This window comes from Phyllostomus discolor, chromosome 2, assembly GCF_004126475.2.
Source record: "Phyllostomus discolor isolate MPI-MPIP mPhyDis1 chromosome 2, mPhyDis1.pri.v3, whole genome shotgun sequence".
Taxonomy (NCBI): domain Eukaryota; kingdom Metazoa; phylum Chordata; class Mammalia; order Chiroptera; family Phyllostomidae; genus Phyllostomus; species Phyllostomus discolor.
The window spans coordinates 118112556-118118555 of record NC_040904.2 but is presented as its reverse complement, the minus strand read 5'-3'; the positions used below and the strand labels follow the sequence as shown (position 1 = coordinate 118118555).

At 44.2% G+C, this 6000-nt stretch overlaps 1 protein-coding gene across 1 annotated transcript in view; it reads left to right on the top strand.

The window, feature by feature from the left end:
- Positions 1–210: 210 nt before the first annotated feature.
- LATS2 (large tumor suppressor kinase 2) overlaps positions 211–6000 on the top strand; it is a 101126-nt gene continuing 95336 nt past the window's right edge. The window contains 1 exon segment of the mRNA XM_028531862.2: positions 211–438. The gene's annotated coding sequence lies outside the window, so the exon portion shown is untranslated.

Here is a 6000-nt window from a genome sequence, read left to right as displayed (position 1 = left end):
GGTGGTTCCCCCACGCCTGTTAACTTCCTGTTTGCCTCGGGGTCGGGTTAAGACTCTCGAGAGGAGAGTGGCCTTAGGTACTGCGAGCAACTCGTAAGGAGCGTGCAGCGCGGGCTGGGCTGGGGGGGCGGGGACAGTGCCAGGCCGCAGGTGGCGGCGGGACCAGGAAGCGCGGGCGGGGCGGGCCGAGCGTGACGCGTGGTCACGTGACGACCGTGGAATGCTAACAATGTAGCGAATGTCCCACTTGGGTCTGCGCGTCCGAGCGGCGGCGCGAGCACCCGGGAAGATGGAGCTGCTGCTGTCCGCGACGCCGCCCGGGACGTCTGAGTCCCCGCGGGGTCACCAGCCGCTGCCGCCACCGGCGCCGGGTCCCCTGGCGCGCCAGGGCTCAGAGCCACGGACGAGGGCGCCCCCACGGCGGTAGACCGAGCCGAGGTGAGGCGGGCGGGTCGGGGCCGGAAAGTTCTGTGAGCCAGGGCCTCGCCCGAATCCGCCGCGGCAGCGTTGTGTTAGCTAACGTCGCGGGCCCTAGTCGGCTGCGGGGAAGTTGGGGCGGGCGGCGCCGCTTTGTTGCGCGGGGCTGGCCTGCAAAGGACAGCGATCGCAAGCGTCCCGCCTCCACCGAAGTCCTGACGCGTCTCCTCCTCTGGCAGCACCGTCGCTCGTCCCTCCCCCTCATCCAGGGGCGGCGACGTCGCCCGTCCCCTCCCCCCTCGGGCCGCGCTGTCTCACGTCCCCTCGGTCGGGGCTGCTCCGGCGCCCCCAGTTTTCAGTCCTCAAGGCCGCAACCCAGATTCCGGGTCTCTGGCGGGCGCCACGGGCTCGGGGCTGGTCTCTGACGCGACCGTACAAGACTTAGCTCGCAGAATTGGGGAGGGCGAGCTCTGCTGTGCCCCCAGTATCCCCTGTCCTTCCCCTCGTGCCCCATCTGGAACAGTAAGAATGGCGTACCTAGCGGCGACGTGCTCGCGCGCACAGACCCTACTGTTGTGCCGGTCCCATGTCTCAGTGCCCGGGATGGTGGACACACCTGCCTGCTACGAGTAGGGAGGGTCCTGGGTCTTCGGCTGCCGGCCTTCCGCTCCGGGACCCTCCAGTGACAAGTCCTCTCTTGCTGGGACAACCGTGGAAGGACACGTTGTTTGTGGATCTCCTTATGTTAACCAAGTTTTAAACGAGAACATTGGTGTTTTCACCCACATATGGGACATAAGTGAGAGTGTTCTGAATGTCACAGGAACCCTGGCTTCTTAAAGTGGTTTAACTCTCACTTGTAAACCACAGGTCCATTTGGCAGGTAAAACCCAAGCGCCCAGAGGCGCTCTTCCCAGAGCAGTCAGCCAATATGTACATTTTTAAAGGAGAGTTGGTGCACCTTTTACCAAGAAACTTGAATGTACTCTTGAATGAAAGTCAAAATATGCGTGATCTTCATACAGCTATTTTCTTGAAATTTCTACTTAGTAGTCGAGGAGCTTCTTTAATAATGGAGAAGTAACTGGTGGCTGGTTATTAGGAAGTTTTGTGAAATCTTTTTAGTCCCTGTGTGATGTATCACTGTTTCTGAGTGCCAAATCAAGATACTAAGCAGTTTTTATCTTTCATCTTTTTTTCTGTAGCAACTGTTATACTACGTTAGAAACAGAAAAATCTTCCAAAATAAGAATGCAAAGATTGTTTAACAAAGTCTGTTGTAAATCATAATTAACAAGACACTATGTTAGCTTCATACAATTGGTCTCATTATCCATGTAATATGGGGTACTTACTGTTGAATGAATAAATCAGCATACCTTTCAAATTAAAGATGCTGGATATAGATAAATCTCCAAATGTCAAGCAGTGTAAAGTGGTATCTGAACAGAAGATGTCATGCAGAATTACTACAGTGAATTACTAGAATCATGGCATTTTAGAACTGGAAAGGACTCTTCTAGCCTATTTGTCCAGTTTGAAATGCAGGCTCCTGCAGAAGTGACGCCTGCTTCAGTGTAGTTGGTAGGGTAATAAATATGGGTGTAATAACTCATAGTTTTAATTTGAACATTTCACCTAAAATGTCATATGGCATGCTTGAGTGTGTTGTTGTTCTGTTGTGGAATTACATGCTGGCAATTGTGAGGTAAAAGATTATGTAATAAAAAAGGGGTGTTATTTGGGCTGGACCCTGTAGTTTGACTCAAGTATAAATTGGAGCTGTACACATTTTTTAGCAAATCACAGGGTTGTTGGGAGGGACTTTCCTTTGGTGGGAGGGGAATGTTTTTACAATAAGCTATTGTAAATTTGTTATTTTAAATGCTGTATTGTAAATTGCCAGCCCTGGGCTCCTAAATCCCACTGTGTGTGTCAGTGTGTGTCTGTGTGTGTGTAGGTGGGGGAAGTGTTGAAGCTGATAGATTGACTGTAAACACACAGGAAGGGTTTTGGGAAGCTTTGGGGCGGGGGGGCGGGAGGGGGGAGGTGGTGTTCTGCCTTGTGTTGGAAAATCCAGACCAGCGCAGTCTTTTCTTGAAAAGCTCTTTTAATTTTGTTGCTATAATAATGCAAAATTTCTAAAAATTATTCCTTACTGACTTTTTAAAAATTGTGGGCTTGAAATACAGAAGATAATTTACTTTGTCTTACTTTGTAAATAATTTGTAACAAGGAGCAAAATATCCTAATCAGAATGAAGGGTTGAGCTTGATAATCCCTACGGTGACTAACTTCCAGCTCGAAAAATTCTCTGAATTTCTTTCCTTTTCAAAAAGCCTATTGCTTAGTAATTTCTTTCAACAGAACTGGGCCTACAAATTGCACAGATTTGGGGGGTTACTATCCCATGCTGGGTGGGTGCAGCCCTGTGAAGCGGGACTTTATTAAGAAGAGCACCTGTGTGTGGCCCCCGGCGTTTGAAGGTAGCCAGCTTGGGCCACTAGTTTCACTATTAGTCAGCTGTTCTCTCAGTACTTTGAAGGCTGATGTTATCTGATTTATAGTTTGATTTAAAAAGTATTATTAAAAGAAAATGTTGGAAATAATGGTTAGGCTAAAATTAGGATGGAAATTTGACATTGCTTACTCTTCGCCATTTACTATATGAAAACTTTATGTTGCTTACCATCTAGACTATATCAACTTAATTGTGACAGGTAATTTTAAGTTAATTGCATGCCTCCGTGGCTCAGTTAGTTAGAGCATTGTCTCGTACACCAAAAGTGTTGCAGGTTCGATCCCTGGTCTGGAGCATATGGAAGGCAACCAATCCATGTTTCTCTCTCACATTAATGTTTCTCCCTCTAAAATCAGTAAACATAGCCTTAGGTGAGGATTTAAAAATTTTCATTAATTGCATACTTTTTGTTTGTGTGCCAATATTTGACATTCATAAGAATTTTTCTGGAGGACAAATGAAAAATCTTATATTTTGTATCAGTGATTTGTACTTATTGTTAACTAATGGGTACAACATTGTGGCATAAGCAGATCCTAAAGCCTCTAAGTTAGTTAGGATGGTAAGGATCTTCTTAAGAATTAAAGTTGGCTTTTGAATGGAGTGGGCCGGCCTCCCTTTGTAGCCTAGGCTCACTGCCTCCAGGCTGTTTTCTTGAGCAGGAATGCTAAGGACCAGCATGTTCTATTACTGATTAACGCCATTATACCCTATGAGTTCACTCCAGGTTTTGTTTTGTTTTTTAAATTATTTGTTGGTCAATTACAGTTGTCTGCATTCCCCCCCCCACCACCACTCCCCCGACTCCAGCCAAACCCACCTCCCTCTCTTGCTCCCACCCTCCCCATTGGTTATGTCCAGGTGTCCTTTACAGTAGTTCCTGAAAACCCTTCTCCTCATTATCCCCTCCCCCTCCCCTCTGGTTACTGTCAGATTGTTCTTACTTTCAATGTCTCTGGTTAGATTTTGCTTGCTTTTTTCTTTTGTTAATTATGTTCCAGTTAAAGGTGAGATCATATGGTATTTGTCCCTCACTGCCTGGCTTATTTCACTTAGCATAATGCTCTCCAGTTCCATCCATGCTGTCTCAAAGGATAGGAGCTCCTTCTTTCTCTCTGTTGCGTAGTATTCCACTGTGTAAATGTACCATTGTTTTGTGGTCCACTCATTTACTGATGGGCACTTAGGTTGCTTCCAGCACTTGGCTGTTGTAAATTGTGCTGCTGTGAACATAGGGGTGCATAAGTTCTTTTGAATTGGTGTTTCAGGGTTCTTAGGGTATACTCCCATCAGTGGAATTGTGGGGTCAAAAGGCAGTTCCATTTTTAGTTTTCTGATGAAATGCCATACTGTTTTCCACAGTGGCTGCACCAGTCTGCATTCTCACTAACAGTGCACTAGGATTCCCTTTTCTCCACATCCTCTCCAATACTTGTTTGTTGATTTGTTTCTGATGGCTATTCTGATTGGTGTGAAGTGGTATCTCATTGTGGTTTAATTTGCCTCTCTCTGATGGCTAGTGATGCTGAGCATCTTTTCATGTGTCTCTGGGCCCTCTGTATGTCCCCTTGGAGAAGTGTCTGTTCAACTCTTTTGCCCGTTTTTTAATTTTTTTTTTTGTCTTTCTGGAGTGGAGTCATGTGAGTTCTTTATGTATTTTGGAGATCACGCCCTTGTCCGAGGTGTCATTGGCAAATATGTTTTCCCATATTGTTGGCTCTCTTTTCAATTTTAATGCTGTTTTTGGGGGTCATGCAGAAGCTGTTTAATTTGATGAGGTCCCATTTGTTTATTCTTTCCTTTATGTCCCTTGCTTTAGAGGAAATATCCATGAAGATGTCGCTGTATGGAATGTCTGAGATTTTCCTGCTTATGTTTTCCTCTAGGACTTTTATGGTGTCACGACGTATATTTAAGTCTTTTATCTGCCTTGAATTTATTTTTGTGTATGATGTAAGTTGGTGATCCAGTTTCATTTTTTTTTTTGCATGTATCTGTCCAGTTCTCCCAACACCATTTTTTGAAGAGTCTGCTATTACTCCATTTTATGCTTCTTCCCCCTTTGTCAAGTATTAATTGACCATAGAGACTTGTGTTTATTTCTGGGCTCTCTGTTCTGTTCCATTGGTCTATGTGCCTGTTTTTATGCCAGTACCGGGCTGTTTTGATTACAGTGGCTAATACAGTTTGATACAGGTATTGTGATCCCTCCTGCTTTGTTCTTCTTTCTCAAAATTGCTGTGGCTCTTCGGGATTGTTTATGGTTCTGTATAAATTTCTGAAATTTTTTTTTATCTGTAAGATATGTCATGGGTACTTTAATAGGGATTGCATTGAATCTATAAATTTCTTTGGGTAGTATGGCCATTTTGATGATGTTAATTCTTCCAATCCATGTGCAAGGTACATGCCTCCATTTGTTTATGTCTTCCTTAATTTTTTTCTTCAGTGTTGCATAGTTTTCTGACTAGAGGTCTTTTATATTCTTGGTTAGGTTTATTCCTAGGTACTTCATTTTTCTTGTTCCTATGTCAAATGGGTTTTTTTCTTCCTGATTTCTGTTTCTGATGTTTCGTTGTTGGTGTACAAAAATGCCTTTGATTTCTGAATATTGACTTTGTATTCAGCTGTTTTGTCAAATTCACTTATTAGGTCAACATTTTTTGGTGGAGTCTATAGGATTTTCTATGTACACTATCATGTCATCTGCAAACAATGACACTTTTGTTTCCTCCTTTCCAATTTGGATGCCTTTTATTTCTTTTTCTTATCTGATTGCTATGGCTAGGACTTCCAATACTGTGTTGAATAGGAGTGGTGAAAGCAGACACTCTTGTCTTATTCTTGATCTTAGTGGGAATGCTCTAAGTTTTTGCCCATTGAGTATGATGTTGACTGTAGGTCTCTCGTATATGGCCTTTATTATGTTGAGGAATGCTCCCTCTATTCCCACTTTACTGAGTGTTTTAATCATAAATTGGTGCCGTACCTTATCAAATACTTTTTCTGCATCTATTAATATGATCATGTGATTTTTGTGTTTCTTTTTGTTTATGGGATGT